At 33.3% G+C, this 22,407-nt stretch overlaps 1 protein-coding gene across 3 annotated transcripts in view; it reads right to left on the minus strand.

Annotated features, from left to right (window-relative positions):
• Window positions 1-22,407, minus strand: part of LOC150109444 (ribitol-5-phosphate transferase FKTN-like) — a 171,610-nt gene that overhangs the window by 143,919 nt on the left and 5,284 nt on the right. Inside the window, exon 1 of one of the 3 annotated variants that reach the window (XM_090408361.1) lies at window positions 14,955-14,998. The exons of the other annotated variants lie outside the window; for them this stretch is intronic. The gene's annotated coding sequence lies outside the window, so the exon portion shown is untranslated. Of the gene's footprint in view, window positions 1-14,954; window positions 14,999-22,407 lie in introns of those variants that run through there. 3 annotated transcript variants of the gene reach the window in all.

The following is a 22,407-nucleotide window of genomic DNA, read 5'->3' on the forward strand; positions in this document are numbered from 1 at the left end:
TTTTTTCAATTGATTCGTTGTTTTCTGTATTTTACTTTTACAGGTCATATTCTAACACAATAACTGAGCAGAATTAATAAATATATAAAGTATAAGAATTTATTTTCCAACACTATATTTCTCATTAAGTCTTATCTTTAAAAGGTATCTATCTTATCCGGTCGCCTTTTGGTGTACGTAGGTGAGAAATCGTGTGTTTTGTTTCGAACTCTTGGTTTCCGTTGGGAAATTACCAATATAACTATTAATTTTACCTTTGATTCCTTGTACTCTTAACCTATTTCTGTAAGTAGAATTTATTTGTGAATTATTTTCCCACACTGTTAATTTTCATTCATTAACCTTGTTTGTAGATAACGAACAATAAGACTTTTAATTCAATGAATCAAAAAAAAAAAAACTCTCTGGTTACTTTGTGGCATGAAATTTCACAAGGGAAAAAAAAATGTTATCTTCCTTCTTAAATTCGTATAACACATCTACCACACCCAATTTGTTCATTTAATTTACACATTTTATTGAACGAAATATTATTTAGAAATATTACTTTTGCACAGATGATTCACAGACATGTTTCTACATGGTTTTGGATAAACCATGACGAAAATGACGGATGTGTGTCACCCTGGGAAAATTCCAAGATATCTTATCTCAAAAACATCACCCACAATTCCATAGCCAAACAAAACATGACAACAATGTTATGTGTTTGGATATTTCTGGGGAACATATGTCTCTCATTCTGTGGTATCACAAAATGTGCAAAAGTTTTTCATTTTGGAAGGAACGGTCAGGGTTAAGGGTCAGGTAAACAGTACTATAAGGAAAAATAAATGAGTCAAGTGTCTTTGCAGTTACGACAATTCGTTCATCCTGTGAAGTTATCGTATTGTGTTGTGGTGATTGGTATCCAGGAAAGTAAAGTAAAATAATGGGTGAGCCACAAGTCATTGAAATTTTCTTTCTTCAGGAAAATAGCACGAGAGAAAACTCTTCACCTAGCTCTAAAAGGATGGAAACCGATTATTATTTTAGAAGACACGTACATTGTGATGTATTTATCCAGGACCACTTGGGAAAAATTACGCAGGAAGTGGTCTGATATCCTCGGCTACTTGCAAAGAAGAGTTGACTATGAAATGGACCTTGGTGAGTGTTATATTCTGAAATGCCAAGATGGGGAACTAATACTTGATGATACAGGAACTGATGGAAGTAAGGTTTTTTCTATTAGTTGTGAAGAAGCTGAGAGATTTTCACCAAAACTGTATGACATTGATAATCATTTACTATTTTTGGAAACTGAATTACCATCTGTTCGTATAATGGGAAAAATTATCACTCAACATTTAAATTCATCAATGGTGAAATTAGACTTTCAAGATTTTATCCATTTCGATAAAGATTCTTTATTTTGGGACATTTACGAACATTTTACAAAAACTGTTTGTGTATATTTGCTGACAAATGAATACACAGAATGTTTAGTGAGGCATGGTGTCATTTCCAGACTGACACAATATCAAACGTATGGAAGTGTGGTTACCATGGTATCTGATTTAAAAATTCTTTTGTGTGACCAGCTATTTTGATGTAATGTAACCAAGAAACAGTGAGTAACAAAAATTTTATTCATTGAACTCTTTGGAAAATGTTAAGAGTCTAAACTAAATATTATGAAATATTTTTAGGTAATTACATGTTTCGAATTTTTCTCAGTGAATATACTTGTAAATAGTATTTCAGCAAAATAAAATGTGCATTTATAAACTTAAATGAACAAAGATGTATGTTTTTGTTGTTGTGTTTTTCCAGAGTGAATTTTTACTCAGTTATTCTGATTAGATCTTGATATTTAAATCCACAACTTTATATCTTAATGCAATTCTGTTTAATTATTTTAAAAAAAATCACAACTGTGAAATTAATGCCAGGACAGGGAAAAAAAAAAAAGTATTGAAAACGAATATCCATGTATTGATTATTTTAGAAATTGTCTAATGCTACCTATTAATATTATTTGAGTTATCTGAAAACAAATCGTTCACATAATCGAAAATCCGAACTGTTAGAATTTGGTTATTTTACAGAGAGAGAAAGAGAGAAGCACCTAATTAAACCAACAAAACGTGACTTTAACACTTCTTTAAAGTTTGGCATAGAGAAAATGTTTGTACGCTACAGATAACACATATACAAATTTTACCTTTCCCTACACAAAAAGTAAGATAAAAACATACCAACAGTATATCCAACAGCATGTGAAAACATGTCGTTGAGTCATCTGCGCAAAAGGTTCATTTTTGAAGGAACGGTCAGGGTAGGGGATGGTAAGTGTAAACAGTACTATAAGAAAATACCATAGAGTCGAGTGACTTTGGACTTAAGGTAATCGTTCATCCACTGCAGCTGCTGTTTTGTGATTTGTGTTTGGTAATGCAAAAATAATGGGTGAGCCACAAATTCTTTGAAAGTTTCTTTGTGAAAAGTTCTAATTGTTTAGAATTTTGTAAACCAATGTTACCATAAAGTATACGATCAGAGCTAATAATCAGTGAAATAACAATAAATAACTATTTATTTGTGGTGCCATATGAAGTAATCTAAGAAGAAAAAGAAGAATGAAGGAAAACGATTATGAAAAATCGACAGTGGGTGAAAAATACGAACTTTCAGTTATCATTGGGATAATTGATGTACAATTTTTGTTGAATAAGAGTTCAAATTTATTTCCTAAAGAAATTTGTATTTCTGATGGAATTAGTGTAAGATATGCAGTGACAAAATCACCTTGTAGTTGGAAAGAATTACCTGAAAGAGTTAAAAAACAGAATTCTTGGTTAATAAAATATAACCATCAGCTGAAGTGGGAAATTGGTTCACTAGCTTTGGACAAACTAAGAGATTGGATGATAGAACCAACATGCAAATATCATATATTACTTGCCAAAGGAAGAGAAAAATCAAAAACATTAATGAAGTTAATAGGGAGGGCTGTTCTTGATTTAAATGAAATTGGATGCCCAAAACGTGAAAACATAGTGTGTACTTTTAAATGCTTTTGGAAACATAACGAAAGATTCTGTGCTTTTAATAATTCTCTGAAGTATACGTATTGGATTCGAAAATATAAATATGCAACCCTTAATTTTACTACTACAGTAATAAATTCCCAACAAACAAACACCAAATGAAAATTAACTTTCAGATGAGAGTCACATTGTCAAAACCATACGATGGCAATTCCACAACCATGGAAGAACCTTTGATGTATTTTTCAATTTATTTATTTTCTGTATTGTTAGATTCAGTAAATACAATTTGTAAATAATATTTCATTCAATAAAATGTGTAAATTTAAATGAACAAATTGGGTGTCGTATATGTGTTATACAAATTTAAGAAGGAAGATAACATTTTTTTTTCCCTTGTGAAATTTCATGCCACAAAGTAACCAGAGAATTTTTTTTGTTTTTTTGATTCATTGAATTAAAAGTCTTATTGTTCGTTATCTACAAACAAGGTTAATGAATGAAAATTAACAGTGTGGGAAAATAATTCACAAATAAATTCTACTTACAGAAATAGGTTAAGAGTACAAGGAATTGAAGGTAAAATTAATAGTTATATTGGTAATTTCCCAACGGAAACCAAGAGTTCGAAACAAAACACACGTTTTCTCACCTACGTACAACAAAAGGCGACCGGATAAGATAGATACCTTAAAGATAAGACTTAATGAGAGATATACAGTGTTGGAAAATAAATTCTTATACTTTATATATTTATTAATTCTGCTCAGTTATTCTGTTAGTATATGACCTGTAAAAGTAAAATACAGAAAATAACGAATCAATTGAAAAAAAAAAAATTTCACTTGTCTGAATTCCATACTCTAACAGCAATCGGAATTCGAAACCCGAAATAACACTTACCCTAAACAAAACGGCGCATAGACTTTCCCATCAAAGTTGGACAACAGTGGGAAAGAATTAATACAGACAACCAATCGGATAGTACTCTAAATTAAAATTAAATGTAAGCATTAATTTACAACACCAATGAATTCTGATGGTAACGAAGAATGAATAATTTTAGGATGTGTTATTCAAACATCTTGATACTAAGTCCTTAGTCATATGTAATTATTTGAGAAATATCCAAACTTGAGGAAATGCTACCTTTTGAACAATACCCCAATTTACGGTTGTGACTCATGTCATCCCTTTGAAGAAAACCGCTCGCTGGGGGATATTGCAAATGACGAAACCCCAGCATCTACGGTCTATAATCTAAAGGACGAAGTAACTAGTTCAGGTTACAGTATTTACAGAAATTTCATTCTTTGTGGTTTTTGTGTTTGTGTTGTGTTGTGGATATAAAATTGAACTATTTTGGAATATTCGTATTTAGAAGAGTCATCTGGAAAGCTGTAAGTAGTTTTTTTAAGTTAAACATAACTGATCGCATGTTGTTTGGTAAGTGTAATTCTAATACTGAATAGTTTTTTTTTTCCATACGAATAATCATAGGGTATATATTAGAGTATCAACATGGACACTTTAGCGATTTGTTATGTGTAATGTATATGTATGTGTGTGTGTGTGTGTGTTTAAGGACAGGTACTTTAAGTATATAATTAATTATTCAGAAAAGCTCGCAACACATGAGCCATCACGACTTTCTCTAAAAATTCCACACTTAAACAGGAAAGAAATACCCAAAATGTATTGGAAAATTAGTACAACCATCTATAGAAGAAAAAAAAACTATGTTTGTGTGACATAGAATATAGTTAAATTAAATTATCATTCCAAACTCAATAACAACAAACATTTATGTCACGAATCCTAAAGTTATCTTGATCTTGTCAGAAGTGTCCCACCAATCATGACACGATTACTTAACCACTAAAATCATCCTTCCCATTCAAAACAATAACGTCACTTATTTACAACTAACAACAAATATTCACTTCACATTTCCTTATCTTATCTTGATCTTGATCTGGTTTAAAATGTTCACCAATCACGACACGATTTCTTATCCACTAATATCATCCTTTCCGTTCAAAACAACGTCACTTATTTACAACTAACAACAAATATTCACTTCACATTTCCTTATCTTATCTTGATCTGGTTTAAAATGTCCACCAATCACGACACGATTTCTTATCCACTAATATCATCCTTTCCATTCAAAACAACGTCACTTATTTACAAATAACAAATGACAACATTTATTTACAAATAACAAATGATGTCACGTATCTACATCTGAAAACAACACACACCCACGACACAATTCCTTATCTCTACCATCACTCATAATTCCATACGCGAACCAAAACACAAGAACTGAAGCCAGTGACACATATGCCCACAGGGAAATTCCAAACATTCCACACCCATGAAGCCACGCACACCGGAAGCATTTGGTTTAAAGTGTCCCACCAATCAAAACATGAATCCTTATCTCTACCATCACCCATAATTCCATATGCGAACCAAAACACAAGAACTGAAGCCATTCACACATATACCCCAGTGAATTTCATGACTCATGAAGCCACGCCCACCGGAAGCATTTGGTCACTAGTGGCTCCCCTACTAGGACGTGAAGCCATTGACACATATGCCCTCAGGGAAAAGCCACGCCCACCGGAAGCATTTGGTCACTAGTGGCTCCCCTACTACTTGCAAGCTCCACACATTACCCGAACCAACATGCAGCTTCGTTTTCAGTGGTGCAAAGAGCGTGTACAGTGAGACGTGAAAGCTTCAAAGCAGCGTTATGGAAAACGATGAATTACGCTACACCCTCTACCGAGCAGATGGACAGGTGTGGCGGATGCCCAGTGAACATCTCTTACCAGAGTGCGTAACTCAACCATGAAATTCGAAGGTGGCAGTGTATGGGTTCTGTTTTTTCTGGTTTGGCCCTCTATTTGTGGTGCCACGAACATTAAACTCCGAGAGGTATTCGAACATTATGGACAATGCAATGCTTCCTGCTTTGTGGCATTTCTATGGAATTGACCATTGTCTCTTTCAGCTAGATGATGCACTGTGTCCTGAGCTGCTGCTGTAACTGCATAGTTTGTGGAGATGAATGTCACCACAATTGACTCGCCTCCACAGAGCCTTGATCTCAACTCTATCGAACATCTCTGGGATGAACTGGAGCTTCGGATGAGACCAAGGGACGTCTATCCCACAATAGTCCAAGACCTCATTATATACCTATAAGAAGAAAATGGTCCCAAATTCCCATTGATCGCTATTGTACGCTTGTGGAAAGTATGCCCCCTAGGCAGTGGCATAGCTAGGGGAGGGAGCGGTCCGCCCCGGGCGGCACTTTGAACCTTTTGGAACTTTTGCAGTTAATTCTAAAATACAGTCTCGAGAACTGTTCCAAATATTGTAATACTATGGCAAATTTTCTTCACCATTGCTGTAAGTGTTGCTAGTTGTGAGAGGAGTTTTTCTAAATTAAATTTGATTAAGAATTACGTACATTACTATGAAATAGACTTCGCCAATGTCATCGACGATTCTGCTAACAGAAAAGCAAGAAAAATAACATTTTAGAATGTTGAAATTAAAGTTTTATTTCAAAAATAAACAGTATTTTAATTTATTTCCCTATACGTCGTTTTGACTTTTTGTAGTATTTTTGGTGTGTATTGAGAGGGGTGGCAACAGCTCTAACTATGCCACTGCCCGTAGGACTGCTGCAGTTATCGCAGTGAGAGGGGTCCCTAATCTTATTAAGTGGGCGCCATGGCAGTTTGTTTCACACACTATAGTTGCATGACTTCTTTCCAAGCAGTGTATATCTTTGATCATTTCGATGATTTACAGTGGTATCTTTCTTGATGCTATTACTTTCGATAGAATTAGATAAGAGAATATCCTGAACCTTTCTTTAAGTCCATGAAACACAAATATTGGTTTGTTAATTTTTATGGCCTTTATAATAAATACATCAGCATACGATCTTCCTTTACGAATCCTTGTTGTTCATCCTCATAATTTCGTCTTTATTCAAATTTTCCTTTGATAATTTTCATAATTTTTGTTTTTTTATGCATTTTTTTTTGTTTCTTCCAATTGCTTCAATTGGAAGAAACAAATTTTCCACAATGAGCTTCTATATTTTCCCCATTACCAATTTATTATTATTACCAAGCAGTTCTTTTAGTCTATTTTTGGGTTTTCTTATGCTGTTATTAAAGTCTTCTTATGCTGTGGTGTAATAATTAAACTTTAAATTCATTTATATTTATTTTTATTTTTCACTATATATTTTATTAAATTCGAAATTTTTCCATCAGAAACACCCGAATATAAGAAACAGAAAAGTAAATGATATAAAAATCAAAAACGAGCATTTGAATCTGATTGGATTATGAAACTAATGTATTAATTGCAGAAAATACAGATGTTATCCAAAAGCAATTGTCTAAGTTTCAACAGGTATGCAATGTTTTTAACATGAAAATATCAACAGAGAAATCAAAAACAATTGTAAACGAACCAATAAGATGCAAACTGGAAGTAAATGTGGAAAATACTGGAACGAAATTTAAATACTTAGGAATAACTGAATCCTTACAGTGAAAGTAGAACAAGGAATGAGGTGAAAGAGCAAATCACTGAAGCCTAATAAAATATCAATATTAGAATATTTAAATGCAACTATATGGAAAAATAAAGATCCAACAAAATAAACAAAAGTGAGAATCTATAAATCAGTAGTTCGACTACTATGAACTTGCGTATGTGAAAAAGAAAGAAAGATTAGAACGGAATTGAGTTAACAAGCTAACAGAATGAACGCAAAAAGGAACAGTTAAATTAGCAAATAAACCCAAGCCAGATACAGAAAGATCAACTGGTAGACAAAGAAACCGATGGAAAGACTGCCTGCAGCGAAGTGTTAAAGATGCAACAAGCAGAAGCTTAAAGCAAAAAGAAGATACTGATTGATTGAAAGAAGACTGATTCATTCAATTTTTCCCTACTCAGATTCTCCATAAAGCCATCTTTCACTTTTTAAAGATGGCTTTATGGAAATCTTAAAATCGCTTGCTGTAAACTACTGAAACAACTAGAAAAAAAAAATTACATTTTAAATTATAAACAGAAACATTACTGTCTGCATGTTTAAATGCAGGCACAGACAGCCTGTTGGCAGAGTGGAGACATTGCAGGTTTTTTTTTTTTTTTTAAATCCAACATGCTGTGCGTTAGGATCCCATTTAGGCATCGATGTTTGTGAATCTTTAGACAGATGAATTTCATTGTCTGGTGCTGAACACTATTTTCCTGTGGCTTGAAAAGTTCCATAAAGTAGGATTGTCTCATTATCTAATTCTTAGCCTACATCGGTGCTAATGTAATACAAGTTTACAACTTTTCGTGGGTGTGTATTCATAAAAGATTTTTCTGGCCTGGTTTTATTCTGTCACTTTATGTTATGAAAACATGAAAAACTGAAGCACTCTAAAGTGCTCCAGTGTTCAGCTCATAAACTTCACTTGATGTCAAGGGAGTAGCGGAGGAACCATAGAAAATGCAATGCAGGAGATGTTACATTTATTCCGGTAAATAGTAGTGTACAAATTTCTATTAAAAACGTGTTTTACGTTATTATGCGTATCTATATGTTTCGTCTTCGGATTCCACAAACGAAAAAAGAAAAATAATCTGGTATCCAAATTAAGGAACAGAAGGAAGTGTTAATTTTTGTTTGAATTTCTTTAATTTCGAAAATTTTCCAAACTTTAAAAGATTAGAGTAATCGAAGACAACATCTCTTCCTGAGCCGAAATTTCAGCATATCAGTAAACAACTCATTCTGAAATAAGATTGATTCAGGATTAAACTTTTATTTTTCATTACATAATGCAAAGTATAATTATTTGAGATCCTTAAACCGTATGTCTATAATGATAATAATTATTATTATTACGTGACACCTCCAAGGACTCATTTCGAGAAGACTACTCCAATATGCACAAACCCATTTCCTCTACTTAATCTTCCGACTATTACTACCATAACAACACTTCTTGCATGATTACGCAACGCCATCTATAGCCTACCGCTAGTATTTTTTTTTTTTTTTTTTTTTTTGTAAATTGCGTGTGTTCTAATGGCCAATTTTTCATCCCAACTGTACGCGGGATGAAAAATACGAGAAGGGGAAAAAACATTGCTGCCTCCGTATGAGATCGGCTAACTTATCTTGGTGAAAAATCCCATGATTCCTTTCGTCACAACAAGAATCGAACTCAGGTCTTTTCCATCGAAGGGCGCAGTGTCCCGTTGTTCTTCTAGTTGCGATACGGAAGCGCTTAATGATCATATGCACATTATAGAAATGTTTTATAGATCTAACATTCTGATATTTTTATTTATATATGGAAAAAATAATAAAATAAATAAATCCTAAAACGCTTGGGATAGAAGCCCCTTTACGTAATTACGTAGCATTGCTGTGAGTTTGTGCGTCACATTCTTGCTGTAGAAGTAAAGAAGGAACTGTATGTGTGTAAAATTTTGTTAACTGTCCTCAGTTCCAACCGTTAAGGAGAGTATGTCTATGTAGTTCTTTGTTCCTTTATTCTGTGATACTAGAGATGTTGTAGGTTCTGTCTCGTAATGTTTTTATCATGCTTATGTTCTACAGTGGGTGGTAGCGTGAGGCAGCACGAAGGAATCTCCCAGTGGTGACTGGTTTTATGTATACCCAGAAGTTTGGTCTTTTTTCTTCTTTTTTTTTTTTTTTCATCCCTTCTTCTTCAGTTACTTCCAAACAGATGTCAAGGAAGGATAATTTTCTGTGCTTCTCAAGTTCTAGAATGAATTTTATATAAAGAAGACTCCAAAACTAGTGACGTTTTTATATCTGATCTTGTTGATCGGATGAGAGAATGTATTCTGAGACTTTCTACAGATATGAGAGAGAATGATATCCCCACGCATTCCACTACCAAAACAAAGTTACTAATAAATTAAAAATCAGTAACTATAAATACCTATTACAAGGCGACTACACTAGAACAAATAGCCAGGAATATCTAGCGCTAATTTTAAAAAATTTTGCATACTGCAGAGTACGTATGCGAAAAGATAGCCGTTGATACTCAATATGTTATCTACTATCTGCAGTCAAGACATAACCAGAACAAATATTATAACTTCTGGATAAAGGATTGTAAACTCTTCATATAGTACCTTGTACATATGGCGGATAAGGCGCGAAGAAAACAAAAGAAAAATTTAAAAATGAAATAACATAACGGATTAATGATGGATGTTGTGAGTGCTGATAATTGTGAAGTTACTGACGATAATTCTCTTTGATCGCTTAAAGATACACTAAAGATTTTTTTTTCTTTCCAACAATGAACCTACTTGAAAAGTTTTTCATGTAAACATGAGAAGCATAAGAGATAAATTGGAACATTTATCTCTAAATGTTAAATAACTTAGATTATAATGTAGATATCTTAATTGTTACAAAAGACGGATTAAAGAGACAGAAGCTGATTCCAACTTGAGGTACTACTACAGACAGAACTGTGGGATTAATATTCTTTGTATGAAGAACTAAAGTTAATCATATTAGTAGTTTAATAATGAAGAAAACCTCCCAGAATGTCAACGTTTACTTAAAGAATTACAATTACTACATAATGGCTATTTACATATCTCACTCTTGCACGCCTTGTGGACAGTATTTTCTCTCCGATATCAGTTATGATAAATTTAACTGCGAGATAAGCCCTGATTTGCTAGGAGACAGCCGTTAATTCTCTGGATTACACGGACTTATTATCCCTGTATGATCATGCGTGATACATAAATTTGCCAACGAGAGAAATCAATGGCTTACATCGTGCCGGTATGATGCAGTACTTGGGACACAGAGTAGAAGCGAGAGAGAGATTTAAAAAAAGGTCTTAAATTATATTTTTCCTTGCATCGATAAATGCCTAACCATATTAGGAAGGCTTTTTTTTTTTTAATTATTTTATTTTGAAATCCACTTTCGCTAATATTAATTACATTTTTACACAACCAACGTCAACTTTCCATCTACGATTTAGAGAGCTGAAAGACAAGACGCATTGAAGTTAAAGGTGAGATTGAAATCTTTATTGACAAAATTAAAAGGAGACAAAATGATGAATATTTACCTGCACTCTTCTGACAAGTTATTGTAGCATTCGATTAAATGGAATACATACAAGAATGAACTAATCCTTTCGAACAATTGAATTCCGTGTCTCCGACAGCACTAAATATCATAAAATTGCAAAGTGGAAAAATGTCGTCAGTAGCTTGACAACGATAAATAAATTCAGTATCCATATTAGCATAAGTCATGGACCAAGACAATTTACTTCACGAATCCTACTATCACTATAGTTATACTAAAGGAAATATGAAAATCATTGTTGATTTTATTTTCACACTACCTGGTTCTATCGTTTCAGCAGAAAGAGTTTTTTCCTTTAGTGATTTTTTTTTTTTAATATAGAACAAAGAATTGGAATGATTAACATATTTACGCCAACTGAGTGTTCTTAGTTCGGTTATAAATCTTAACTATACGCTTTCTTCTCAGGATGAAATAGAGATAATAAGCAAAGGTTTAAATCATAATTCCTCCTAAATTTTCCTAGAAAAGAATACATTATTGAAGCACAGACTAAACTAAGTGATCAACAGGGGTGTGTGTATATCTGTGTGTGTGTAGAAAGAAGCAATATCAAATAGTAAAATAATTTCTAAACCAAATCTCTCACCCGTATCTTTCATAGACTGTATAAAATTAAAAATATAATCCTAATGTTATCATCAATAAAGCAGATAAAGGCAATATTTAATTGAACAAACTGATTACGATAATAAAATTTTAGACGTTGTTAATAAGAACCAATACTTATAAAATAATCACCGAAGTCTCCTCCTCCAACGTTACAAAACAAATCGAAAAACGTTTGCGTCACAACCCGAAAGCAAAAATAACTAAATACACCTTTTAAAAAAATCACCCCTAGTCTACACACTATTTTTAGACAAGAAACGATACATAAACCGGGCTATTCCTCGCGTTCCATGATTTCACAAAAACAGTATAACAGTCTCCCTTGTCAACATTTATCTTACAACTAATAAAACCATTACTAAAAAAATCCAAAATTTATTATACTTAAAAAAAAATACCGAAATTCTCTTTAAGCACATTAAACAAACTGACAATAAGCTCGCTTCTTTTGAAGCCTCTCTTCTATATAAAAACGTCGATGTGTCCAAAATCTTGGACATCGTTTACAAATTGCTTATAATAACCTAATAGAACTAATAATATAATAACTACCTAATAGAACGAACAAAATTGTCCCTCCCGGATATCCTTTCACTAATTAAAGTGATAATCTCGCATAATTAGTTCACAAGTGGCTATGAATACTAAGAATCTGCGTTATTTGTTGTTTTTCTTATTACGCTAAACAAAAACCTGCTTACTGCATACCTGTTTGTGTTATGAAACTGCCATCAGCAAAGTATTAGCGATCAACTTGATTATTTTTTTTTCTGAGTCATATGGAATCAGTTCTTAGCTGTCCCTCTCTCTCCCTAGTCAGATCTCTTACTTTGGTAGGTAACAAGAATGCCATAAAAAAAAAAAAAAGCTATTTCGTTATTTGAGCACCTTTAGGTGCTCAAATTATAGGTGGGGTCAAATTTAAGAAGTTTATAGATCTAATATGATGATAAATCTATAAACTTCTTAAATTTGAACACAGCTAGGTCAGATTATCATATAAGTACTAAAATATAAAACAACCCCACCCACAAAACATTGAAAATTACTTGCATTTCTCCTCCGATCACCCCTTCTGTATCAGAAGACTTCTGATATTAGCACTTCATTAATGTCTACAAATATTCATCCTGAATCACTGCTTAAAATCAAGAAATCGAAAAAAAAAAAAAAACTTCCATTCGCAACAACATCCCCAACAACTAAACAAGTTGTTATTTATTCAGTCCGAAATCGCACCTTATTCTCAGAAGGAATAAAATTCCCATATATGCATAACATCTACAAGCCTATCAAGCGCATCTTCAAATATTCTGATTCCAAAACTGTCTTGTCACCAGTAACAAATATTACTAAAACATAAAATTATGTAAGTTAGCGGTAGCCGATTATAAAAATGGGTGATTTTAAGTAGTCATATTGATTGGGAACAGGAAATTGCACATGCCAGTAGCAAAACGAGCGAGTTACTCAGTTACTTAACACAGCATGTGGTTAAGAGAACAACAGGATCCTAAGCGTTAGATTTGCTAATAACATCGCAGGTTGGTTTGGTGAATAAAGTTTCTGTGTAGTTTACAATTAGTGAGTGATCATATGGTGCTATCAAGGGAAGTGGGTAGGCACATAACTGTTCCAATTAATGTACAATCCAATTAAAGGATTGTGGAATTAAAAAGCTGGAGAATATGAGAGACTCGGAAAACAGCTAGGAGTAGGCGTTCTTGGAACAGAAAAGGGATAAACAGTGCTTGGGAATGGAATTGTAGAAGAACACTTGAGAATAGAGACAGACCATTTCGCGAATTAGGAGAAAAAGATAAAATGGATGTAAAATAGATGAATCATTAAACTCTGAAGGAAGTCCATAACAAGAAAATGCTTCGGAGAAGCTATCGTATTCTTTGACTAGTGATGAACTTCATTATTACAACAATTAAACCTATTTTCTGTTTTAGGTTTGCGTTTATGTGGAACTCGCACCTCCTCAGTTCTAATTCCAAAACAAAGTCTGCCTAGACTTTGTTTTGGAATTAGAATCAATAACAAAAAAATCCTAGGTGTTCACTTTTTATATTAGATATGTTGTTATCGAAGAAATCCGTTACGAAGTGCGCTTTATGGTTGTCCTCGATTATTTCTTTACTCATTATTTGTCATATATATATATATATTACAAAAATTTCATATATGAAAAAAAAATAATAAATAGCAAGCGACACAGTAAAAATGTCTCCAAAACATCGTGCTATCAGAATACCACGAATTGTAACCCACGTCAAAGTTGATACTAATCACTTATAACAGATCCAGTCCAGATTGGAACTTAGAACGTGAGAACAAGCGGATGCTCTGAGAGGAAGCACCGCGCTTATTTCCCACTTATAATAATAACAAATAGCAGCGTAATTCTAAACATTATGAAACCAAACGCACATAATCGCAGAAGGCGGAAAGGAAGCCCTTTCAATGCGCTCATAAAACCGAGTCATAAAAGACATGCAGATCAAACTTAATGAAGGAAAAAGAAAGAAAGAAATCAGTCAAATTTATTTCAAACGGCCATCTATAACTGTCGCAAGAACTTTGCTTCAAGCAATTAAATCTAGTACTTAGCTAACAGATTATTTAAATTAATGACCAGTTAATTGCAGCTTGGTTGGTAAAATGGTTAGAATACCTGCTCTCCAGTCAAGAGATTAAGAATTTGAATCCTGTCTTAGGCATGGATCTTTATGTGTATTTAGATGGGAAATTTATTTCATCGTTGCGAGACTACCATCCCGTTTAGTGAAGACCTGAAGTGACTTAAAAAAAAATTCAGCTGGTCTCTGGAGTAGGATTCCCGAATCACATAAAAATGAATATAAAAACTTATTTTTTATAAAAAAAAATAAGCCCTTAACCCACTTAGGGATAATGTACTGTAGGTTTAAAACCTTTTGTGGTGGGAGTTACAAAAATATTCAGGTGAAGATCCATTTAGCTACGGATAAAAATTAATGATTAAGGAATTAACTTTCATCCACTCACCAACCCACGCCCTTGCTTTCTTATTAATTATTGACAACCGAGACATTAATTATAAATTATTACGCAATTCATACCTTGGCTAACTGTCCTAAATGGTTCCATTGCCGCTACAGTGACCTGACCTTGATATTCGACGTTGATATAATTGATCAACATAATATTAGCATTATAACATTAAAAATGTGTCAGTTGGTCGAGATCTTTTATTACTCAAATACCCTGAATTGGCACTTATTCTGGTAGAAAGATCACGTGCTTTAAGCGTATCCAAGCAATTAGCATTGACGAGCGAATGCTCAAACTTTCCTCTGTTTTTCACATAAAAAAGACATGCAAGGATAATGAATAAATTATAATCCACTATTCATGAACAAAACAGTTTAAAATAATAGCTTGAAGTCATATCAAATAATAATAGACATCTGGTTCCTGTTTTCGATGGGTATGCTTTGTTCCACTAATAAGTCTCTTGTAGAGAAGAAAATGAACACTTCCTCCATGTGCCGTTGGAATTTTGCCAGTTGTTGCACGGTACGACACACATCATATTTTCTCCTACAAAGCAAAGCACGTTATCATATAGATAAATCCGTAATGAAAAAAAAAAAAAAAAAAAAGAAAAGAAAAAGAAAGAAACGCTAGTCAGGTTTTCTTGGAGGCTTTTATGCAGCTGACTTAGGCTTCACTTCTCCCACGACAAAGTTAAAAATGTCATCGTCTCTGTACGAATAAAAAAACGTTTATTCATCTTCCAACGAATATGAAGTGATTCTGAGTTACTTCGCTGGTCGAATTCTTAGTCTAGTCTATTTTGAGATTAATCTCTCCTGCTCAGTTTGTCTGCTCACTTAAAAAAAATGACCTTTAAATGTAGAAACTACATTTAAAAGGTCAGTATCTAGGCATCAGTCACAAAACTTACTAGAAATAGCTGACGCACTTCGATACGTGTAGTTTAGTTCACAAGGAGGTTGCTATGAATAATGAGAATCTGTGTTGTTAGGTATTATTATTATTACACTAAACAAAACCTACTTACTGATTAAGTAGGTTTTGAAACTGCGCTGCGAAACTGTGAAATATGAAACTGCGAGCCAATGTTTACTGTTGTTTTTCTAGACGCATTCGCAAATTTATTTTAGCTAGAATGACATATCATCACATGCCTCAGAAATTGTAACAAATGGTTAAAAACGTAACATTTAAAATTTTAACTCGTTTAATATTTATTTTCCAACAATTCTCAATACAAAACGTACAGAACTATAGAATATACGCTTTTTCTTATAGTTTTGTTTCACAAACGTTTTCAGCAAGTATCGTTATAGAAATTTTCAATACCAGTGTTCACTTTAATGAGTCCACCATGGTTTGTTTTCAGAGTTTTAGCGTTGCTTTATTATCAATAGCAAACTTCAATACTTCATTAATAAAAGTAGTTTGTAGGTTCAAAAATAACTCATATTCAGCATCTTATTTCTTTTATTAATTATCTGTAATTTTAGACTCAGTTATATTGCTATCTATATTCAAGAGTAACATCAAATATACAAATGAAGCAGCTTATAATGCTAAAAACAGTTGAAGGTCAAGCTGTAGTTAACAGTGGAAGGCATTGGAAAGTTTATTGACACAGATCAAAAACAGGGTGAATCAGGGGGGGGGTGTAACGACGACGATTTGTAGATCCTCTTCTTTCCCCTATAAATGAGCTGATCGTTGCTTTCATCCCATTTTTTTTTTTTTAACATCGAAGGAGTAAGCGATTATTAATACTAAGTCAAAAAGGTTATTAGTAGTAGCGTGCCATGCAGAAATAGGACGTACAAGGACTGTCATTAATGATAAATTAAGAAATAAGTTTCTGACAGAAAGCATCGTATGAACTTATATACTGATCATCCCGACACACAACAGGTTTTGAAACCTTATAGCACAACAGTGCCGTGTATGAGGAAGTGATTAAAAAGAAACTTATTGATATATTTCTTAAACAGCTGAAAGTCAGCTGTTTAAGAAATAGAGAAGCCTGTTCCAAAGAACAGAAGTAAATGGAATGATAGAGCAAGGTAAGAAGTTGGTTCGGCAAGTTTGAAGCTCACGTGTTTGGATGTTGAACAGCAGTGTCTCATTCATACTTAGTGGGAAAGGAAAGATCGATGGTGGCCAGTTCGGTTGAGAAACGTGTACAAACATACTTAAAGAAAGTGAAGATAAAAACAGAACACATATATGAGAAAGTGACTGGGATGAGTATATGTGTGAAAAAGAGAGAGTATTTAAGGCATTTTTTATGGGAGATCTTTAAGTTGAAGCATTCCAGCGCTATAAAAGAATCGAATTTAGTCGTAGGAGGAAGAGAATCAGAGAAAATACAGAACATTCGGGTATTTTGGCATTGGTAGGGGAAATCTAAAGAGGAATCCACTCTTTTCTACCCTATCAGACTTTGATCTTCCAAAACTAGTTTGACCATAAATAAAAATAACTCGATGATGATAATGATGGCTCTCCGTCATGGTGCCTGCTTGGCCAAGTGGACGACATCTCTTTTCAATACAGAATTCCACTGTGGCATGGATATTTTTAAGTGCTGGGTACTTTGCATTCTCTGGTGAAAGAGCTATCATCCAGCTTACTGGAGGGCTGAAGTGCAACTCGAAAAAGTTGCCGTGAGTGGTATCTATAGTAAGATTTCTTTTAGTCCTCAGTAGGTTTACCATAAGATGTTTACACTATTCGGTTTATGCGACTATCAAAAAGTTATATCATTCATTCGAAATTTTATGCATTTTCATAGCAGAGAGAACAACTTCCTATCGTGAAACAACAAAGTAGAAGCACTACTTGATATCGCGTTTCCCCTTCACTTTTTGTATTATTATTTTATTTATTTTTATGGCAATCCCGTCCATGAAAATTTCTAAATATGCCACTTTTATCAACTCGTTTTAGATCTACAGTAAACAGGATGCTGCGTCTTACACAGGAGTGAATATATTCATCTACTAAACCAAAACATCCGTACCAGAACGGAATTCGAATCCACAGCTTGTTCATTGGAAAACGGAAATGTTATTTCGAAGTCAGCATAGCGTTATCATAATTTGTTCATCTGCTTGCTACTCGCTTCTTGGGGTTGATTACAACAGCTTTTTCCATGGTAGTTGAATTTGAAAGCTATTTTCGTATTTCTTTAGAGACGTTTGGTTGCTGTGAAGAACAGTTTGCAAATGGGAGAGCAATTTGTTCATAACGACCGGAATTTTTTTTTTTTTTTTGCATTTATCGGTTAGTTTGTCCAGGAAGATTGGCCTAAACTGCATTTTATCCTTGTTGGTTAATGAGAATTGGGAATTATTATGTATTATTTCTTGTAGTGAAAGTGATGAAGCCTGTTTTGGAAAATAATACGTTGTGATTGGAGAAACTAATAGATTAATGCAACTGGTTTTGTCGTTTCGTGATGTGTCTGTATTGCTGTAAAATATAGTGAGCTTGGAAATGTGTAGTACGATGCGTGTCAAGCTATTGCTAATATCAGAATTAGTCATTTTTTTAATCTTTAGTTGTTGAATTATTTATCATGGTCATGTTTAAACAAAATGTAAACTTACTTTCATGCATATATATCAGTCAAAATAATAGATAAAATTTGTGAAGAAGGTGCTGTTCATTTCAGTTTCTCACCACATTGCATTAAACAATTTAATAAATAAAAATAATATAAAAAAAAAACGTTTCAAATATAAACCAAATTGGCCTCTTTGGCAATTTTATAGAACGAAGAAGTTTCTCGGTATCATTATCTGAACAAGTAGTTTTAGCACGAGACTGCCTGTTGTTTCCTCAACACTGTGGGTATATCCGGTCTATTGAAGAGCAAGCACGCTCATCTCAATTTTTTACAGAAATTCAGCCGTCAGATCAGCACGCAAACGCATTTTTTGAAGGAGTGGCGTGTAAGTATACAATGATGAGATGTAAACCCTTGACTAGAATATCTGCAAGAAGGCAACACCAGAAGACAATTTACGAAATTATATATATATTCAAGAACGAGTATGACAGCTGATGCGTGTAGTATGTGGCCTCCCCTCGATGATTTTCTGAATCCCTGGAGGTCTCTATTAATAATAATAAATTATAATTTCGTAAATTGTTTTTGGTTATTATAATGTTTCTTATTTTTTTGTTTTAAGCTTCAGTTTTCCTCATTTTGAATACGCATGCAGTCTATAGACTCTATTCATCGTTTTCGTGGTCTGCCGATTGATTTTTTCTTCCCCCAAATCAAACCTTCTCTTTTTTTATCCAATCGTATATGAGTTGTAATTGCCCCCTTCATTTTCGTTATTCTCTCGAATTTTGTTTTCTGAACTATTTTTATGAGCGTTTTTTTTATTTTCCAAGTACTTTATCTGTTGTATTTTTGAGTTTCTATTCTTTCGCATACGTACGTTAATTGTGGTCGGTCAGATCGCCGATTTACAGATTCTTATTTTTATTTATTTTGTTAGTTCTTTATTTTTTTCCACCCTGATATTTTATTATCTTTTGGAGATTTGATCTTTTAGTTCGTTCTGTGTTATATTTTCATTGTTCAGTTTTTCGTAGATATTTAAATTTCTTACTTGTTCCAGTAATTTCCAATTTAGTTCTCTTGCAATTACCATGGTTTTTGATTCATTTGTTCATTTTCTGCAAGTAATACTAGCCTGCATTTCCTACCAAATTTAAATTTTCTTCGATTTTTATTCCATTTAATTTCCATTCCTTAAATTCTTATTATTTCGTTTATAATTAGGTTAAACATGGACTTAAAGATTTGATAATCTCTGAAATTAAGACAAAGATCAGTCTTGTCTAATCTTTATCCTCATAGGGATATTATGTGTATTTGTGTTATGATATACTATTACACATTCAATTTTAGTGTGTATATATATCTCAATTTTGTGTATATATCTTTGACCAGTGTCCGACAGAATCTGTCGAAAGTTTTCTCTAAGTTAGAGGTTCTCAACGTGCGGTACGCTGTGAGCTCAAAAGTCGCTAATTGGCAACACTGACACTGATTAATTTCTGAGAACTGAGTGACGAAACGCGACGCTGTAGTTCATGTCTATACACGTTGGTTAAATTGTTAATGTCATTCTTTGTGTTTATCGATATATGTAATTTATGAATACAAAATTTAATATTTGTGTATATATGTTTTATTTTATTTCCATTGTTATACTATAACTATAGTGTTATAGTATTATATCTATATCTATACTTCAGGGGTACATGAAGCATAAAAAAAAAAAAAGGTTGAGAACCACTGCTTTAAGTCATTTAAACACAAATAGTGGTTTGTTAAATTCTATTGTATTTTCCATTATTTGCATTACAAATTATCATCTATACATTGTCTTCCCTATTCATCGTTAAAATTGCGTCTTGATTCTTGTTTGATAAGAATTTTTAGGTTAATAGACAATAGGTTTTTTCTTCGACAACTTTTGGACTTCAATTTCATCTGTGTTTTCTGCCTGTAGTATTTCTGACTCTTTTTTTTTCTTTTTCACCTTGATATAATTTGATAAAATAGTTTTCCCACTGTTCTCTTTTTCTTTCTTGTTCTCTATCTCACAAATCTCTTTTCTTTGATTTTGGATCATTCTCCATACTTGTTTCTGTGCTCTGTTGACGTCGGATCCTAACTGTTTAGAGTAACCTTTCCAATATGTTTGCTTTATGAGTCTTATTTTGTTATTTCTTATACTCTTCATATTTGGCCACATTAGTCTTATCTTGTGAATGTTAATTAAATACTTTTTTCCCCCTTTCTGATAGTGCTTTTAACTTCAGTATATCAGGGAGTCCGCCTTGTTTTGCATTTTCCAGTTTGCTTCTTCATATTACTCCTCATTTCTGATTTTTTTTTTTTATTCTATTTTGGTAAAGCATTCTTATGCTAATATCTAATATTTCATCTGGTGTTTCCAATTCTATTTGTTGTTATATAATAGATGATACACGTTTGTCCTTTGTTATTTCTCCACGTTATTATGTTTGGGTTGCTCTTCTAATAAAAGCGTTTATTCTAAATTTGTTGTCTGTACAAAATTTGAAGCAATCTTATTCTATTTGAATTTTCACTTGTTTTACTGAACTTCTGATTTTGTTAGTAAAACAGTGCAGTATGATATATTGCACTGTTTTCATTCCTTGCATCTTGCTCCTCAGCATTTTTAACAGCTCTCTGAACTCTTCATAAAATTCTTCAGTTTCTGTTTGGTTTTTCTTCTTCGGGAATATAATAATAGACACTGATTATAATTAAGTTTTTATTTGCCAATTTTATTTTTATTCTCAGCATTCTTTCGAATGTATACACATTCTTTGATTCCATTTGGAAAATCCTCGTGTATTATTATTCCTATGCCTGCTATGGGTCTTACTCTGCTCCACTGGAAATGTGATATTTATTTATTTAATTTGTGCATGCCTTTACTTTTTTTTTTTTATTACTCATGCGATTTTTATATTTTATTTATCTAATTCTCCTAATTAGTTGATTTAAGGAACAATTGTTCGAACTTGCCATCCTTAATATGTTCTTTCAAATCCTTTCCTGGTGTGGACAGTCTGGATACATTTTTTTTTTCCCCTCTGAATGTTTAATTTCTACATCGCATAAGCGGTTTGCTAATCCTGTTTATTGATGCCCCTACTTCCGCTTTAGCCGGGCATGTTGATGTGACCTTCATATCTAGGGCGGCCCTTCTGGTAGTTTATACTACCATTGCATACATCATTCGTTCACTTTCTCACCATGTTATAATACTATATAATGTACCATAAATTAACAGATAGAATAGTGTTTTCAGTCAAGATTCCTCAATAAATAAATTAAAATTCCGTGTGATGATACAGCGTTCCCGGTACCATCTAGTCCCCCCAAAATTTTATCCGGGCTCCGGGACCGGCATAGGCTGATGAATCAGACCTATGGCTAGGTCAGTATTCCTGACTGTAATCCGTGTGTCCTCGGACCGATTGGCCTGCTTGCAAACTGTCAGAAAAAACCCTGCTGTCTACGCCCAAGACCGGCTAACTTGGCTATGGCAGATCCTTAAGTTCCTCACGTCGTTGACGGGAATCGAACCTAGGACACTCCCCCAAGCATATGGTTGCGAAGCGCAAAGCCACTAGGCTAACCGCGCGGACTAAGATTCCTCAATAACAATTAGTAACACACACTGTATTACTATGAATATGAAAATAAAAATTCGAAATTAAGTGAAACTTGGACAATTTCTCAATGAAATATAAAAAGAACATATGCACGCGAAACCGCCGGTTTGCAGGCCACATTATTGAAGAGTAAAATTGCAACTTTATTTAGTTAAATAATAATAATAAACACTGGTTTCGTAAGTTACTCGACTTGCATCGTCAGGTTATATTAACGGTTTAAAAAATAAATTAAGAAACGAGAAAATAATTACAAAACAACGGTAACTTCAAGAGTATAAC

The sequence above is a fragment of the Typopeltis vanoorti genome, chromosome 2 (assembly GCF_054136105.1).
Source record: "Typopeltis vanoorti isolate ZY-2024b chromosome 2, IOZ_Tvanoo_1.0, whole genome shotgun sequence".
NCBI lineage: Eukaryota > Metazoa > Arthropoda > Arachnida > Uropygi > Thelyphonidae > Typopeltis > Typopeltis vanoorti.